The following is a 17,366-nucleotide window of genomic DNA, read 5'->3' as shown; positions in this document are numbered from 1 at the left end:
AGGCTGTGTCATACTGTCTCAGTCTGTGTCATACTGTCTCAGTCTGTCTCAGTCTGTGCCTGAGTCTGTGTCTCAGTCTGTCTCAGTCTGTGTCTCAGTCTGTGTCTCAGTCTGTGTCTCAGTCTGTCTCAGTCTGTATCTCAGTCTGTGTCTCAGTCTGTGTCTCAGTCTGTCTCAGTAGGATCCTGTATGTGTGTGTATGTATGTATGTGCGTGCGTGCGTGCGTGCGTGCGTGCGTGCGTGCGTGCGTGCGTGCGTACGTGCGTGCGTGCGTACGTGTCTGATTGAGTGAGCAGAGGGCAGGACAGGGGATAGTTGGATGGGCACAGTATGATCCTGTGTGTGTGTGTGTGTGAGGGCAGGACAGGGGATAGTTGGATGGGCACAGTATGATCCTGTGTGTGTGTGTGTGTGAGGGCAGGACAGGGGATAGTTGGATGGGCACAGTATGATCCTGATGTACTGAATGTGTTGGCTTCCGCAGCATATATACATCTAATATGACTGACAGATGTGGTATATATTCCCAGAGTCCATTGTCTAAACAAACGCTTCCTTGTCAAAGCAATTCTTACATACAGATTTTATTGATATAGGACATGTACTAAATCACATATGTAGTGAAAACGTTTTTGTAAGTTTTATGGCCAGGAGTTTTTCTCTCCATGTGATCTTATCCAGAAAAAACTCTGTGCCGTAGTTCTGAGAAATGTTGAGGTAAATTGCGATAATTCACGGTGTGCCCAACCACGTACAAAATCTGGAACATGCTGAAATCGTAAGCCTGTGTAACAGTTGGTTAACACGCTCATGGGCAATTGGGCATATTGTAGCTGTGTCACAGTGTCACTGGCAGCATCATGTTTATCTGACCCTGTGTTGTCTCTGTCTCTCTGAGAAACTCATCCTCCCTCCTCTCCATCTCTCTCATTTGTCATCCCCCTCTCCGTGTACCTCGTTCGTCCGATCGCGGTGCGGACTGATGGATCTCTCTCTCTCTCTCTCTCTCTCTCTCTCTCTCTCTCTCTCTCTCTCTCTCTCTCTCTCTCTTACTCTCTCTCTCTTACTCTCTTACTCTCTCTCTCTTACTCTCTCGGGCGCACACTCTCTCTTTCTCTTTCTCCCCATCTTCCTCTTTCTCCCCTTCACCTCTCTCTCTCTCTCTCTCTCTTTCTCCCCCCGTCTTTCTCTTTCTCCCCGTCACCTCTCTCTTTCTCTCTCTTTCTCCCCCGTCTTTCTCTTTCTCCCCCGTCACCTCTCTCTCTCTCTTTCTCTTGCTCCCCATGTATTTCTGTCTTTCTCTCTATTTCTCTCTCTCTCCCTGTCACCTCTCTCTCTCCCCTCCCGTCACCTGCCTCCTCTGCCACTCTGCCATGCCAAACAGACGCTGGAGAAGGGATGAGGAGAGAGGAGGGATGATGTGAGGAGGAAAAGGGGGCCTGTTGTCTTAGTCATTGTGATGGATCACACGCACTTTTCCTCTCTCTGGCAACAAGTTCAAATGGCTGGAGAGACCTAGCCCTGAACTTTGCTATTGTGCCTGCCTTCTCCACCCTACTCTAAGCAGTGGGCAACACTACCGTTCAAAAGTTTGGGGTCACTTTGAAATGTCCTTGTTTTTGAAAGAAAAGCACATTTTTTGTCCATTAAATAACATCAAATTGATCAGAAATACAGTGTAGACATTGTTAATGTTGTAAATAACTATAGTAGCTGGAAACAGCAGATTTTTTATGGAATATCTACATAGGCGTACAGAGGCCCATTATCAGCAACCATCACTCCTGTGTTCCAATGGCACGTTGTGTTAGCTAATCCAAGTTTATCATTTTAAAAGGCTAATTGATCATTATAAAACCCTTTTGCAATTATGTTAGCACAGCTGAAAACTGTTGTTCTGATTAAAGAAGCAATAAAACTGGCCTTCTTTAGACTTGTTGAGTATCTGGAGCATCAGCATTTGTGGGTTCGATTACAGGCTCAAAATGGCCAGAAACAAATAACTTTCTTCTGAAACTTGTCAGTCTATTCTTGTTTTGAGAAATGAAGGCTATTCCATGCGATAAACTGCCATGAAACTGAAGATCTCGTACAACGCTGTGTACTACTCCCTTCACAGAACAGCACAAACTGTCTCTAACCAGAATAGAAAGAGGAGTGGGAGGCCCCAGTGCACAGTTGAGCAAGAGGACAAGTACATTAGAGTGTCTAGCTTGAGAAGCAGACGCCTCACAAGTCCTCAACTGGCAGCTTCATTAAATAGTACCCGCAAAACACCAGTCTCAACATCAACTGATGAAGAGGCGACTCCGGGATGCTGGCCTTCTAGGCAGAGTTCCTCTGTCCAGTGTCTGTGTTATTTTGCCCATCTTTTATTTTTATTAGCCAGTCTGAGATATGGCTTTTTCTTTGCAACTCTGCCTATATATTATTCAGTACCTGAGTAACCTGTAGTGTGGTAATAAAAGGGCTCACACACCAACATGCACACAGACAGAAAACAAGCATCTGACAGATGGTTAAAAAATGCAAACAACTATGACTTAAAATAACTATGTTACTGACTGATGCTAACCCCACCCACCCAGCACTCCCTTCTCATCTCTACCCCCTGGAGGGAAGATCTGCCGTTGACTCGTATAGCCTCTATGACAGTCAGTTCAGCCATGCATGGCCGTGGCCGACCTCTATATACTATCTATAATATACAGTACAGTCGCATCGTAGATTAATTAGCTAGACATGGGTTGAATGGTCATATGCCCCCCGGCACCTCTCTGATTCAGAGGGTTAAAGAGGGTTACATGTGGAAGACACATTTCAGTTGAATGCATTCAGTTGTACAACTGACTAGGTATCCCCCTGTCCCTGTCCCTGTCCCTGTCCCTGTCCCTGTCCCTGTCCCTGTCCCTGTCCCTGTCCCTGTCCCTGTCCCTGTCCCTGTCCCTGTCTCTGTCTCTGTCTCTGTCCCTGTCTCTGTCCCTGTCCCTGTCCCTGTCCCTGTCCCTGTCCCTGTCCCTGTCCCTGTCCCCTAACAATGCAGAGAGAGAAAAGAGAAATAATAGACAAATAATAACAAGACAAATAAATACACAATGATTAAAGATAACTTGACAATATACACAGAGTACCAGTACTGAGTCAATCTGCAGCTGTACGAGGTCATTGAGGTAGATACAGTATGTACATATAGGTAGGGATAAAGTGACTAGACAACAGGATAGATAATAAACAGTAACAGCAGCAAATTTGATGAATCAAAAGAGTTAGTGCAAAAAACGGGTCAATGCAGATAGTTAAATAGTTAACCAATAGCTACCCAGACTAACTATTTAGCGGTCTTATGGCTTGGGGGTAGAAGCTGTTCAGGGTCCTGTTGGTTCCAGACTTGGAGCATCAGTTTCGCTTGCCATACGGTATCAGAGAGAACAGTCTATAACTTGGGTGGCTGGAATATTTGACAATTTTTAGGGCCTTCCTCTGACACCGCCTGGTATAGAGGTCCTGGATGGGAGGGAGGTCAGTTCCAGTGATGTACTGGGCTGTACGCACTACCCTCTGTAGTGCCTTGTGGTAGGATGCCAAGCAGTTGCCATACCAAGTGGTGATGCAGCCAGTCAAGATGCTCTCAATGGTGCAGCTGTAGAACTTTTTGAGGATCTGAGGGCCCATGCCGAATATTTTCACCCTCCTGAGGGAGAAGAGGGGTTGTCGTACCCTCTTCATGACTGTGTTGGTATGTGTGGACCATGATAATTCCTTAGTGATGTGGACACAGAGGAACTTGAAGCTCTGGTGTGGATAGGGTCGTGCTCTGCCCTCCGTTTCCTGTAGTCCACGATCAGCTCCTTTGTCTTGCTGACATTGAGGGAGAGGTTGTTCTCCTGGCACCACACTGCCACGTCTCTGACCTTCTCCCTGTAGCCTGTCTCATCGTCGTCGGTGATCAGGCCTACCACAGTTGTGTTGTCGGCAAACTTAATGATGGTGTTGGAGTCATGCGTGGCCACGCAGTCGTGGGTGAACAGGGAGTGCAGCAGGGGACTAAGCATTTATTGTTGAAGCCGGTGACTGATGTGATAAACTCCTCAATGCCATCGGATGAATCCCAGAACATGTTCCAGTCTGTGCTAGTAATACAGCCCTATGGGCCCTGGTCAAAAGCGCACTAAGTAGAGAGTAGGGTGCCATTTAGGGAACAATCATGGTCTTATATAACAGTCCATGTCACAATGCACTCATGTTAAGCGAATAAACTCAGTCGCCCATGTCCCATCTGTGTGGATGCAGTCACAAATGAACCTTGAGTCTGTTGTTGTCGTTAGTGTGTTGACCCAGGAGGATGTTCTGTCATAACGTAGTTATAGTATGGTGGAAGAGGCAGAGTGCTATTGTACTGGCTGTTATCATGGGTAGAGGTGAAACCCATGGGACAAGGATGTAACAGACCAGTGGCTGGTGTGTGTGTGTCCTGGGGCTTGCATACGCTCCGCTCGCTCAGGTACGCTACATTTTGTTTGTCTTGATGAATTTGATATTGCCTTTGTCCTCTGTCTCACACACACACACACACACATACAGCTCTTGTCTGCTCAAATAAGCTTGTGAATTGTTTCAGGTACTGTATCTGTCTCTTGCCATGGGGACTTTGTATCCTTCAGCGACGAGAGAGAGAGAGAGAGAGAGAGAGAGAGAGAGAGAGAGAGAGAGAGAGAGAGAGAGAGAGAGAGAGAGAGAGAGAGAGAGAGAGAGAGAGAGAGAGAGAGAGAGAGAGAGAGAGAGAGAGAGAGAGAGAGAGAGAGAGAGAGAGAGAGAGAGAGAGAGAGAGAGAGAGAGAGAGAGAGAGAGAGAGAGAGAGAGAGAGAGAGAGAGAGAGAGAGAGAGAGAGAGAGAGAGAGAGACATTACATTGTTTTGTCACTGGCCTACACACAATACCCTATAATGATACTGGAATTATGTGTTTAGACATTTTTACTAATTCATTAAAAGTGAAAAGCTGGAAAGTCTTCAGTCAATAAATATTTAACCCCTTTGTTTAAGGCAAGCCTAAATAAGTTAAGGAGTAAAAATGTGCTTAACAAGTCACATAAGTAGTTGCATGGACTCACTCTGTGTTCAATAATAGTTTATTAACATGACTTAAAAAATGTAAGCCTATGCAACATTAACCAATTAAAAACAGTACTGTAGTAACGAGGTTTGTGCAGTAAGCTATAGGCCCAATACATTATCACTGTATATTGGCTACGCTTGACTTGCCCTGCCAATGCTGTTCTTCTCAGACAATTTTGAAATTATATTTTTTAGAAATGTGGTCATATGAGCACACTGGTAATAGATCATTTGTTGTATTCATTGTGAGGCACAGCTGAGTGAGCATAATCATTTTCTACATCTCACCCTCTACCTCTCACTCTCACCCGAGTGACTCGACTCACCTTCCCTCTGCTCTCCCTCCCTCCGCTGAGAAAAGGGGACACAGTCTTCCAGCTGATGGAGAAACTCAAGTCGCACTACAAGTTGCACTGCATTATTTCTGTCTCATGCACCAGTTCATGTTGTTACTCCTATGACCAGAGAAAGTGAAATATTCCTTGATATTAAAAAAGACAAGCTGCTAATAATAACAACACTTTGCTCTACTCCTTCATTACAGCTGCAGTGCTGGTTGTAGCGTTAGTGGAAGTAGGGAGAACACACATTTTATGGCTTATAAAACTTAAAGATGAACTTACTCATAAAAACAGCAGCTAATTTCTGTATTCTTTGAGTCTCTCTCTAGTCATGGTTTTATACGTTTTGAAATCAACTTTGCTTTGTGTATGAGGCTTCTTTTTACAGTCTATGGCTCGAGGAAACTGTGCAGACACGGTGATCTGAACTATCCGATTGGCCAATGGTAGGCCTATAGGTGAACTTGATTTGCTCTCTGTGCCTGTGACGGAGTTCTTCCCTCAGACCTTTGAAATCAGAAGGGGAACACTTGGCCTTCCCAGCGCTAAGGCTGCTGAATCAAGTGCACCTCTCGCCAACAGCGAGAAACAAGTTTCAAAAAATAGAAACGCATTGCTACATCGTTGGGTTTTTTACAGAAATGTTTGGTGATCGATTAGAAATGCCTTGGACTTTGACCACTGTTGTACTGTACAGTATAACTAAAATCAGCTTTGCCCTAAACTATTCCGTCTCTAAAGTGACACTTCTAACACCACCTGAAAAGGAGATTGTCATGCCTAAATCCTGCTCCCTCCTTTTGGAGCTCGATGTCGCCAGGTCTACTAACCACCGGTCCTGGCAACCCACATTGCGCACACATGACAACCATCATTACGCACACCTGGACTTCATCACCACCCTGATTACTCTCCCTTCATATAGACCTCTGTAGCGTCAGTCATCAGGCAGTATTTGTTTTTTTGTTGGTTACGTTCAGTATGTGATGCCTGTTTTGGATTTTCTTCATGTTTATTACTATTAAACTCAGCTTCTGCACCTGCTTCCTGACTCCCTGCGTATATGTTACAGAGATAATAAAAAGAGTGTCAATTTATACAACCTATTATAAACTAGCCACTTTCCCTCCTTCAATGACACTTCCTCCAATCATTTTTCCTTCCTCCTTTCATGCTCTTCTTCAAGGACACCGTGCCATCTCCCTGTCTCTCTCTCAGCTCTGAGCCCACCTCTTGTACAAAGGTCTGTCTCTCTCTCAGCTCTGAGCCCACCTCTTGTACAAAGGCCTGTCTCTCTCTCAGCTCTGACCCTGGCTCTTGTACAAAGGCCTGTCTCTCTCTCAGCTCTGAGCCCACCTCTTGTACAAAGGCCTGTCTCTCTCTCAGCTCTGACCCTGCCTTTTGTACAAAGGTCTGTCTCTCTCTCAGCTCTGAGCCCACCTCTTGTACAAAGGCATGTCTCTCTCTCAGCTCTGACCCTGGCTCTTGTACAAAGGCCTGTCTCTCTCTCAGCTCTGACCCTGGCTCTTGTACAAAGGTATGTCTCTCTCTCAGCTCTGAGCCCACCTCTTGTACAAAGGCCTGTCTCTCAGCTCTGACCCTGGCTCTTGTACAAAGGTATGTCTCTCTATCAGCTCTAACCCTGCCTCTTGTACAAAGGCCTGTCTCTCTCTCAGCTCTGACCCTGCCTCTTGTACAAAGGCCTGTCTCTCTATCAGCTCTGACCCTGCCTCTTGTACAAAGGTATGTCTCTCTCTCAGCTCTGACCCTGGCTCTTGTACAAAGGTCTGTCTCTCTCTCAGCTCTGACCCTGGCTCTTGTACAAAGGTCTGTCTCTCTCTCAGCTCTGACCCTGCCTCTTGTACAAAGGCCTGTCTCTCTCTCAGCTCTGCCCCTGCCTCTTGTACAAAGGCCTGTCTCTCTCTCAGCTCTGCCCCTGCCTCTTGTACAAAGGACTGTCTCTCTCTCAGCTCTGCCCCTGCCTCTTGTACAAAGGTCTGTCTCTCTCTCAGCTCTGACCCTGCCTCTTGTACAAAGGTCTGTCTCTCTCTCAGCTCTGACCCTGCCTCTTGTACAAAGGCCTGTCTCTCTCTCAGCTCTGCCCCTGCCTCTTGTACAAAGGTCTGTCTCTTTCTCAGCTCTGACCCTGCCTCTTGTACAAAGGCCTCTCTCTCTCTCAGCTCTGACCCTGCCTCTTGTACAAAGGTCTGTCTCTCTCTCAGCTCTGACAGACTATAATAAAAACATCAACAGCAAGAGTCTGCACAGCAAATTCTCCAGTGTTAAATCAACACTGACAGTGTTAATTTTAACGCTGGTCCAGTGTCTATACGGGTCCTTTTCAGTGTTAAATTAACACACTGTTTAGTGTAAAGTCATATTTGCATATTTCCCAGAGTGCCTTGCCTTTCGAGGGAATTGTAGTTACCACACATGATAGCATTTGTTAGTGAGAGACATGGTTGTTGCAGTCATTCATTTTCAGTCCTGTGGCCTTCAGGATTCTAAATGAATATGTTATAATTCAAATTCAATTATTTCAGACAATACAACACATATTTCGTAAGGCCTTATTTTGAGGTCCTAGTTTTACCCTAATACAGTGGCCTGAAACTGATGGTTTACAGGCCACCTCAGGCCTGGCAGTCACTTTATGCTGGCTTGCATGATGTGTAATTCCTAAAGGAATCCAGCCAGAGTGGGGATATCCAACATTTAGAATTTTTGCATTCGGAATGACTGCCGGGTTGGGAAGGCTTAGTTATGAGATTGCCTAAACCATCTAAACTGGAACAACCATGTCAGTAAAGGGTGCAATAAGTCCAAGTAACAGATTGGATTCATTTTGAAATGTTTTATTTATATTTGAGTAGCATAACATTAATAAATCAATCAATGTACATGTAAAAACACAGATATTGAAAAAATATATATATTTGTTTATCTACCTGCAATAGAGCATGCTGGGAAATATGATAATGATGGCCATTGCTTTGGTTTAACACTGATTATTAAAAGCAACACTTACAGAGTTCATTTAACTCCTGGTTCAACACTAGACATGTTACACTGAAAAATCAACACTAGGTAAAACTGTCCAATTTGCTTTGTGGAGGTTTTTCAATGCTTTTTTGAGCATTACAGTCCCTTCAGAAAGTAATCATACCCCTTGACTTATTCCACATTTTGATGTCACAGCCTTTTTTTTTGTGTCACCCATCTACACACAATACCCCATAATGACAAGGTGAAATGTTTGCAAATTTATGGGGAAAAAATACAGAAATATCTTGTTTACATATGACACCCCTGGGTCAATACTTCGTAGAAGCACCTTTGGCAGTGATTACAGCTGGGAGTCCTTTTTGATAATTTTTCTAAGAGCTTTCCACACCTGAATTGTGCAACATTTGCACATTTGTAACGGCTGTCGTCTTCCTCCTCGTAGAGGAGGAGAAGTTTGAAGGATCAGCGTAATTGTTCATCTTATTTAATGGAAGTGAACAACTCAAAATACAAAAACAACAAAGTGAAAACCGAAACAGTTCTATCTGGTGCAGACACACAAAGACTGAAAACAACCACCCACAAAACCCAACAGAAAACAGGCTACCTAAATATGGTTCCCAATCAGGGACAACGATTGAAAGCTGCCTCTGATTGAGAACCATATCAGGCCAAACACAGAAAACCAACACAGAAATAGAAAACATAGATTACCCACCCAACTCACGCCCTGACCACACTAAAACTAAAAAATACAAAGGGAACTATGGTCAGAACGTGACAACATTATTATTTTCAAACTTCTTCAAGCTCGGTCAAATTGGTTGTTGATCATTGATAGACAATCATTTTCAGGTCTTGCCATAGATTTTCAAGTAGATTTAACTCAGCCACTCAGGAACATTTCCTGTCTTCTTGGTAAGCCACTCCAGTGTAGATTTGTCCTTGTGTTTTAGGTTATTGTCCTGCTGAAAGGTGAATTCAACTCCCAGTGTCTGGTGGAAAGCAGACCGAACCAGGTTTTCCTCTAGGATTTTGCCTGTGCTTAATTTCATTCCATTTCAATTTTATCCTGAAAAACTCCCCAGTCCTTAACAATTACAAGCAAACCCATAACATGATGCAGCCCCCCTATACTTGAAAATATGGAAACTAGTACTGATGTATTGGATTTGCCTCAAACATAACACTTTGTATTCAGGACAAAAAGTGAAATGTGGTTTCCTTCCTCTTCGGCAACTGAGTTAGGAAGGAAGCCTGTATCTTTGTAATTTCACCATGTTTTCTTAACCCATCTACAGTACCTATAAGTACTACCATCTACCAATTGGTGACCTTCTTTGCGAGCAATTGGATAACCTCCCTGGTCTTTGTGGTTGAATCTGCGTTTGAAATTCACTGCTGGACTGAGGGATCTTACAGATAATTGTATGTGTGGAGTACAGAGATGAAGTAGTCATTCAAAAATCATGTAAAAAAAATCTGAGCGGCAGCTCGTCTTGCATTGTGACTCAGAAAGTGACCACTGCAGTAAAATAAGGCTACTCTTCTTTGTGCTTCTTTACCTAGATCAGTAGTGTCACGTTCCTGACCTGTTTTCTCTTGTTTTTGTATGTGTTTAGTTGGTCAGGGCGTGAGTTGGGGTGGGCATTCTATGTTTTGTGTATCTATGTTAAGTGTCAGTGTTAATTGACCTTGTATGGCTCTCAATCAGAGGCAGGTGGTTTACGTTTTCCTCTGATTGAGAACCATATATAGGTAGGTTGTTTCACATTGTTTGTTGTGGGTGGTTGTCTTCCGTGTCTGTGTATGTTGCACCATAAGGGACTGTTTCGGTTTGTTCGTTCGTTTGTTGTAGTCTGTACCTGTTCGTGCGTTCTTCGTGTTTTATGTAAGTTCTCATAGTTCAGGTCTGTCTACGTTCGTTTGTTATTTTGTAGTTTGTTGAAGTGTTTTCGGTTTTCGTATTTACTTTAATAAACTTCAGTATGTCAAACTATCACGCTGCGCTTTGGTCCAATCCGTACTCCTCCTCTTCTTCCGAAGAGGAGGAGGACAACCGTTACAGAACCACCCACCACAATAGGATCAAGCAGCGTGAGAGGGACCAGCAGCAGCGACCTAAAAACCAGGACTCGTGGACTTGGGAGGAAATATTGGCTGGAAAAGGACCCTGGGCTCAGACAGGAGAGAATCGCAGCTCTCGGGAAGAGAGGGAGGCAGCTAAAGCCCAGGAGCGGTGGTATGAGGAGGCAGCAAGGAGACGTGGCTGGAAACCCGAAAAGAAACCCCAAAAATGTATTGGGGGGGCTAAAAGGGAGAGTGGCGAAGTCAGGTAGGAGACCTGCGCCTACTCCCTGTACTTACCGTGGAGAGCGAGAGTACGGGCAGACACCGTGTTACGCAGTAGAGCGCAGGGTGTCTCCTGTACGTGTGCATAGCCCGGTGCGGTACATACCAGCTCCTTGTATCGGCCGGGCCAGATTGAGCATTGAGCCAAGTGCCATGAAGCCGGCTCTACACATCTGGCCACCAGTGCGTCTCCTCGGGCCGGCTTACATGGCACCAGCCTTACGCATGGTGTCCCCGGTTCGCCTACATAGGCCGGTGCGGGTTATTCCACCTCCCCGCACTGGTCGGGCGACGGGGAGCATACAACCAGGTAAGGTTGGGCAGGCTCAGTGCTCAAGGGAGCCAGTACGCCTGCACGGTCCGGTATTTCCGGCGCCACCTCCTTGCTCCAGCCCAGTACCACCAGTGCCTACACCACGCACAAGGTTTCCAGTGCGTCTCCAGAGCCCTGTTCCTCCTCCACGTACTCTCCCTGTGGTGCGTGTCTCCAGCCCAGTGCCTCCAGTTCCGGCACCACGCATCAAGCCTCCTGTGCGTCTCCGGAGCCCTGTACGCACTGTTCCTTCTCCCCGTACTCGCCCTGATGTGCGTGCCCTCAGCCCGGTACCACCAGTGCCGGTACCACGCACCAGGCCTATAGTACGCCTTGAGAGTCCAGTGTGCCCTGTTGCTGCTCCCCGCACTAGCCTGAAGGTGCGTGTCTTTAGCCCGGTACCTCCAGTTCCGGTACCACGCACCAGGCCTACAGTGCGTCTCAGCCGGCCAGAATCTGCCGTCTGCCCAGCGGCGCCTGAACGGCCCGTCTGCCCAACGGTGCCTGAACTGCCCGTCTGTCAAGCGGCGCCTGAACTGCCCGTCTGCCCAACGCCGTCTGAACTGTCCGTCTGCCAAGCGCCGCATGAACTGCCCGTCGGTACTGAGCCTTCAAAGCCGCCCGTCTGCCATGAGCCTGCAAAGCCGCCCGTCTGCCATGAGCCTTCAGAGCCGTCCGCCAGACAGGAGCCGCTAGAGCCTTCCGCCAGACAGGAGCCGCTAGAGCCTTCCGCCAGACAGGAGCAGCCAAAGCCTTCCGCCAGACAGGATCAGCCAGAGCCTTCCGCCAGACAGGATCAGCCAGAGCCGTCATCCAGCCATGACCAGCCAGAGCCGTCATCCAGCCATGACCAGCCAGAGCCGTCACCCAGCCATGACCAGCCAGAGCCGTCATCCAGCCATGACCAGCCAGAGCCGTCATCCAGCCATGACCAGCCAGAGCCGTCATCCAGCCATGACCAGCCAGAGCCGTCATCCAGCCATGACCAGCCAGAGCCGTCATCCAGCCATGACCAGCCAGAGCCGTCATCCAGCCATGACCAGCCAGAGCCGTCATCCAGCCAGGATCCGCCAGAGCCAGCCAGCCAGGATCCGCCAGAGCCAGCCAGCCAGGATCCGCCAGAGCCAGCCAGCCAGGATCCGCCATCCAGTCCGGTGCTGCCGTCCCTCAGTCCGGAGCTGCCGTCCCTCAGTCCGGAGCTGCCCCTTATCCCGGTGCTGCTCCTTATCCCGGTGATGCCCCTTAATTTAGGTGGGGTTATTTGGAGGGTGGTAATTGAGAGGGGGATACGGAAGCAGGGAGTGACTATGGTGGGATGGGGACCACGCCCAGAGCCTGAGCCGCCACCGTGGACAGATGCCCACCCAGACCCTCCCCTAGACTTTTGGTGGTGCGTCCGGAGTTCGCACCTTGAGGGGGGGGTTATGTCACGTTCCTGACCTGTTTTCTCTTGTTTTTGTATGTGTTTAGTTGGTCAGGGCGTGAGTTGGGGTGGGCATTCTATGTTTTGTGTATCTATGTTAAGTGTCAGTGTTAATTGACCTTGTATGGCTCTCAATCAGAGGCAGGTGGTTTACGTTTTCCTCTGATTGAGAACCATATATAGGTAGGTTGTTTCACATTGTTTGTTGTGGGTGGTTGTCTTCCGTGTCTGTGTATGTTGCACCATACGGGACTGTTTCGGTTTGTTCGTTCGTTTGTTGTAGTCTGTACCTGTTCGTGCGTTCTTCGTGTTTTATGTAAGTTCTCATAGTTCAGGTCTGTCTACGTTCGTTTGTTATTTTGTAGTTTGTTGAAGTGTTTTCGGTTTTCGTATTTACTTTAATAAACTTCAGTATGTCAAACTATCACGCTGCGCTTTGGTCCAATCCGTACTCCTCCTCGAGGAGGAGGACAACCGTTACAAGTAGGCCTACATACTGTGACTTGTTGAAAAAATGCAACAGCCAGCATAATGTAAAAAAAAATCCTTAAAGCAAAATAGTGTTGCTGAATACTTGTTAATCTTCAGTCTGCTCTACGGTGTTGCTGAATACTTGTTCATCATCAGTCTGCTCTAGGGTGTTGCTGAATACTTGTTAATCATCAGTCCGCTCTAGGGTGTTGCTGAATACTTGTTAATCTTCAGTCTGCTCTACGGTGTTGCTGAATACTTGTTCATCATCAGTCTGCTCTAGGGTGTTGCTGAATACTTGTTAATCATCAGTCCGCTCTAGGGTGTTGCTGAATACTTGTTCATCATCAGTCTGCTCTAGGGTGTTGCTGAATACTTGTTAATCATCAGTCTGCTCTAGGGTGTTGCTGAATACTTGTTAATCTTCAGTCTGCTCTAGGGTGTTGCTGAATACTTGTTAATCATCAGTCTGCTCTAGGGTGTTGCTGAATACTTGTTAATCTTCAGTCTGCTCTACGGTGTTGCTGAATACTTGTTAATCTTCAGTCTGCTCTAGGGTGTTGCTGAATACTTGTTAATCATCAGTCTGCTCTACGGTGTTGCTGAATACTTGTTAATCTTCAGTCTGCTCTAGGGTGTTGCTGAATACTTGTTCATCATCAGTCTGCTCTACAGTGTTGCTGAATACTTGTTAATCTTCAGTCTGCTCTACGGTGTTGCTGAATACTTGTTCATCATCAGTCTGCTCTAGGGTGTTGCTGAATACTTGTTAATCATCAGTCCGCTCTAGGGTGTTGCTGAATACTTGTTATTCTTCAGTCTGCTCCAGGGTGTTGCTGAATACTTGTTCATCTTCAGTCTGCTCTAGGGTGTTGCTGAATACTTGTTAATATTCAGTCTGCTCTACGGTGTTGCTGAATACTTGTTCATCATCAGTCTGCTCTAGGGTGTTGCTGAATACTTGTTATTCTTCAGTCTGCTCCAGGGTGTTGCTGAATACTTGTTCATCTTCAGTCTGCTCTAGGGTGTTGCTGAATACTTGTTAATATTCAGTCTGCTCTACAGTGTTGCTGAATACTTGTTAATCTTCAGTCTGCTCCAGGGTGTTGCTGAATACTTGTTCATCTTCAGTCTGCTCCAGGGTGTTGCTGAATAATTGTTCATCATCAGTCTGCTCTAGGGTGTTGCTGAATACTTGTTAATCATCAGTCTGCTCTAGGGTGTTGCTGAATACTTGTTAATCTTCAGTCTGCTCTAGGGTGTTGCTGAATACTTGTTCATCTTCAGTCTGCTCTACGGTGTTGCTGAATACTTGTTCATCATCAGTCTGCTCTAGGGTGTTGCTGAATACTTGTTAATCATCAGTCTGCTCTAGGGTGTTGCTGAATACTTGTTAATCTTCAGTCTGCTCTAGGGTGTTGCTGAATACTTGTTCATCATCAGTCTGCTCTAGGGTGTTGCTGAATACTTGTTAATCTTCAGTCTGCTCCAGGGTGTTGCTGAATACTTGTTCATCATCAGTCTGCTCTAGGGTGTTGCTGAATACTTGTTAATCATCAGTCTGCTCCAGGCTGTTGCTGAATATTTGTTAATCTTCGGTCTGCTCTACAGTGTTGCTGAATACTTGTTCATCATCAGTCTGCTCTAGGGTGTTGCTGAATACTTGTTAATCTTCAGTCTGCTCCAGGGTGTTGCTGAATACTTGTTCATCATCAGTCTGCTCTACGGTGTTGCTGAATACTTGTTAATCATCAGTCCGCTCTAGGGTGTTGCTGAATACTTGTTAATCATCAGTCTGCTCTAGGGTGTTGCTGAATACTTGTTAATCTTCAGTCTGCTCTAGGGTGTTGCTGAATACTTGTTAATCATCAGTCTGCTCTAGGGTGTTGCTGAATACTTGTTAATCATCAGTCTGCTCCAGGGTGTTGCTGAATACCTGTTCATCATCAGTCTTGCCTAGGGTGTTGCTGAATACTTGTTAATCTTCAGTCTGCTCTACGGTGTTGCTGAATACTTGTTAATCTTCAGTCTGCTCTAGGGTGTTGCTGAATACTTGTTAATCTTCAGTCTGCTCTACAGTGTTGCTGAATACTTGTTAATCATCAGTCTGCTCTAGGGTGTTGCTGAATACTTGTTAATCATCAGTCTGCTCTAGGGTGTTGCTGAATACTTGTTAATCTTCAGTCTGCTCTACGGTGTTGCTGAATACTTGTTAATCATCAGTCTGCTCTAGGGTGTTGCTGAATACTTGTTAATCATCAGTCTGCTCTAGGGTGTTGCTGAATACTTGTTCATCATCAGTCTGCTCCAGGGTGTTGCTGAATACTTGTTAATCATCAGTCTGCTCTAGGGTGTTGCTGAATACTTGTTAATCTTCAGTCTGCTCTACGGTGTTGCTGAATACTTGTTAATCATCAGTCTGCTCTAGGGTGTTGCTGAATACTTGTTAATCATCAGTCTGCTCTAGGGTGTTGCTGAATACTTGTTAATCATCAGTCTGCTCTACGGTGTTGCTGAATACTTGTTCATCTTCAGTCTGCTCTAGGGTGTTGCTGAATACTTGTTAATCATCAGTCTGCTCTAGGGTGTTGCTGAATACTTGTTAATCATCAGTCTGCTCTAGGGTGTTGCTGAATACTTGTTAATCATCAGTCCGCTCTAGGGTGTTGCTGAATACTTGTTCATCATCAGTCTGCTCTAGGGTGTTGCTGAATACTTGTTAATCATCAGTCTGCTCTAGGGTGTTGCTGAATACTTGTTAATCATCAGTCTGCTCTAGGGTGTTGCTGAATACTTGTTAATCATCAGTCTGCTCTAGGGTGTTGCTGAATACTTGTTAATCATCAGTCTGCTCTAGGGTGTTGCTGAATACTTGTTAATCATCAGTCTGCTCTAGGGTGTTGCTGAATACTTGTTAATCATCAGTCTGCTCCAGGGTGTTGCTGAATACTTGTTAATCTTCAGTCTGCTCTAGGGTGTTGCTGAATACTTGTTCATCTTCAGTCTGCTCTAGGGTTCATGCTGCTTGGATTTTTTGAAAGCGAAGTAGTGACAGCATATACTTTTTACTCTACCATTAGGACATCTCTGTTTCTGTGTGCCACCTACCTGAGGGGGTTTGGTCAGTCATGTGCTCAGCTGTGTTTGAATTTTATATATTTCCATTTTTACGCAACTCAATTTCTTGGTGTAATAGAAACTGCCAGCGTAACCCTACACAGCTGCTCAATGTCCCAGAATACATCTACTTGAAGGTCAGAAGATGGCGCCGGAAGAAATGGCAGCAGTTTTACGGGTGCCAAACCAATTGTGCTATTATGTGGGGGTTTTTCGCATTATTTGTAACTTATTTTGTACATAATGTTTCTGCCACTGTATCTTACGGCAAAAAAAGAGCTTCTGGATATCAGGACAGCGATCACTCACGTCGGATTAGACAAAGATTTTTTCTTCAACAAGCAGGACGCACAGGATGTACTTCAGACACCCGACAAGGCCGACATCCCCGTCATTGGCAGGAGAGAGAGACGCAGGTATAGAGGACACAGGGCGGGGTGCCTTGTGTGGATCCGCCAACGGCGAGTGGGAAATCTGCCTTTACATCAATATTACTTGCCAACATACAATCATTGGACAATAAATTAGATGACATACAACCACAAATATCCTACCAACGGGACATTTAAAACTGTAATATCTTATGTTTCAGCGAATCGTGGCTGAATAACGACATGGATAACATTTAGCTGGCGGGATATGCGGGATATACGCTGCACCGGCTAGATAGAACAGCACACTCTGGTAAGACGGGGGGGGTCTGTGTATATTTGTAAACAACAGTTGGGTCACGAAATCTAAGGAAGTCTCTAGATTTTGCTCGCCTGAAGTAGAGTATCTTATGATAAGCTGTAGACCACACTACTTGCCAAGAGAATTTTCATCTATATTTTTATGGCTGTTTATTTACGACCACAGACGGATGCTGGCACTAAGACCGCACAGTCAGCTGTATAAGGAAATAAGCAAACAGGAAAACGCCCACCCAGAGGTGGCATTCCTAGTGACCGGGTACTTTAATGCAGGAAAACTGAAATCAGTCTTACCTCATTTCTATCAGCATGTTCAATGTGCATCTAGAGAAAAAAACGCTAGACCACCTTTACATCACACACAGAGACGCATACAAAGTTCTCCCTCGCCCCCCATTTGGCAAATCTGACCATAATTCCATCCTCCTGATTCCTGCTTACAAGGAAAAACTAAAACAGGAAGCACCAGTGACTCTGTCAATAAAGAAGTGGTCAGATGATGGAGATGCTAAGCTATGGGACTGTTTCGCTAGCAC

The sequence above is a fragment of the Salvelinus namaycush genome, chromosome 3 (genome assembly GCF_016432855.1).
Source record: "Salvelinus namaycush isolate Seneca chromosome 3, SaNama_1.0, whole genome shotgun sequence".
Taxonomy (NCBI): Eukaryota; Metazoa; Chordata; class Actinopteri; order Salmoniformes; family Salmonidae; genus Salvelinus; species Salvelinus namaycush.
This window is presented reverse-complemented; position numbering follows the sequence as displayed.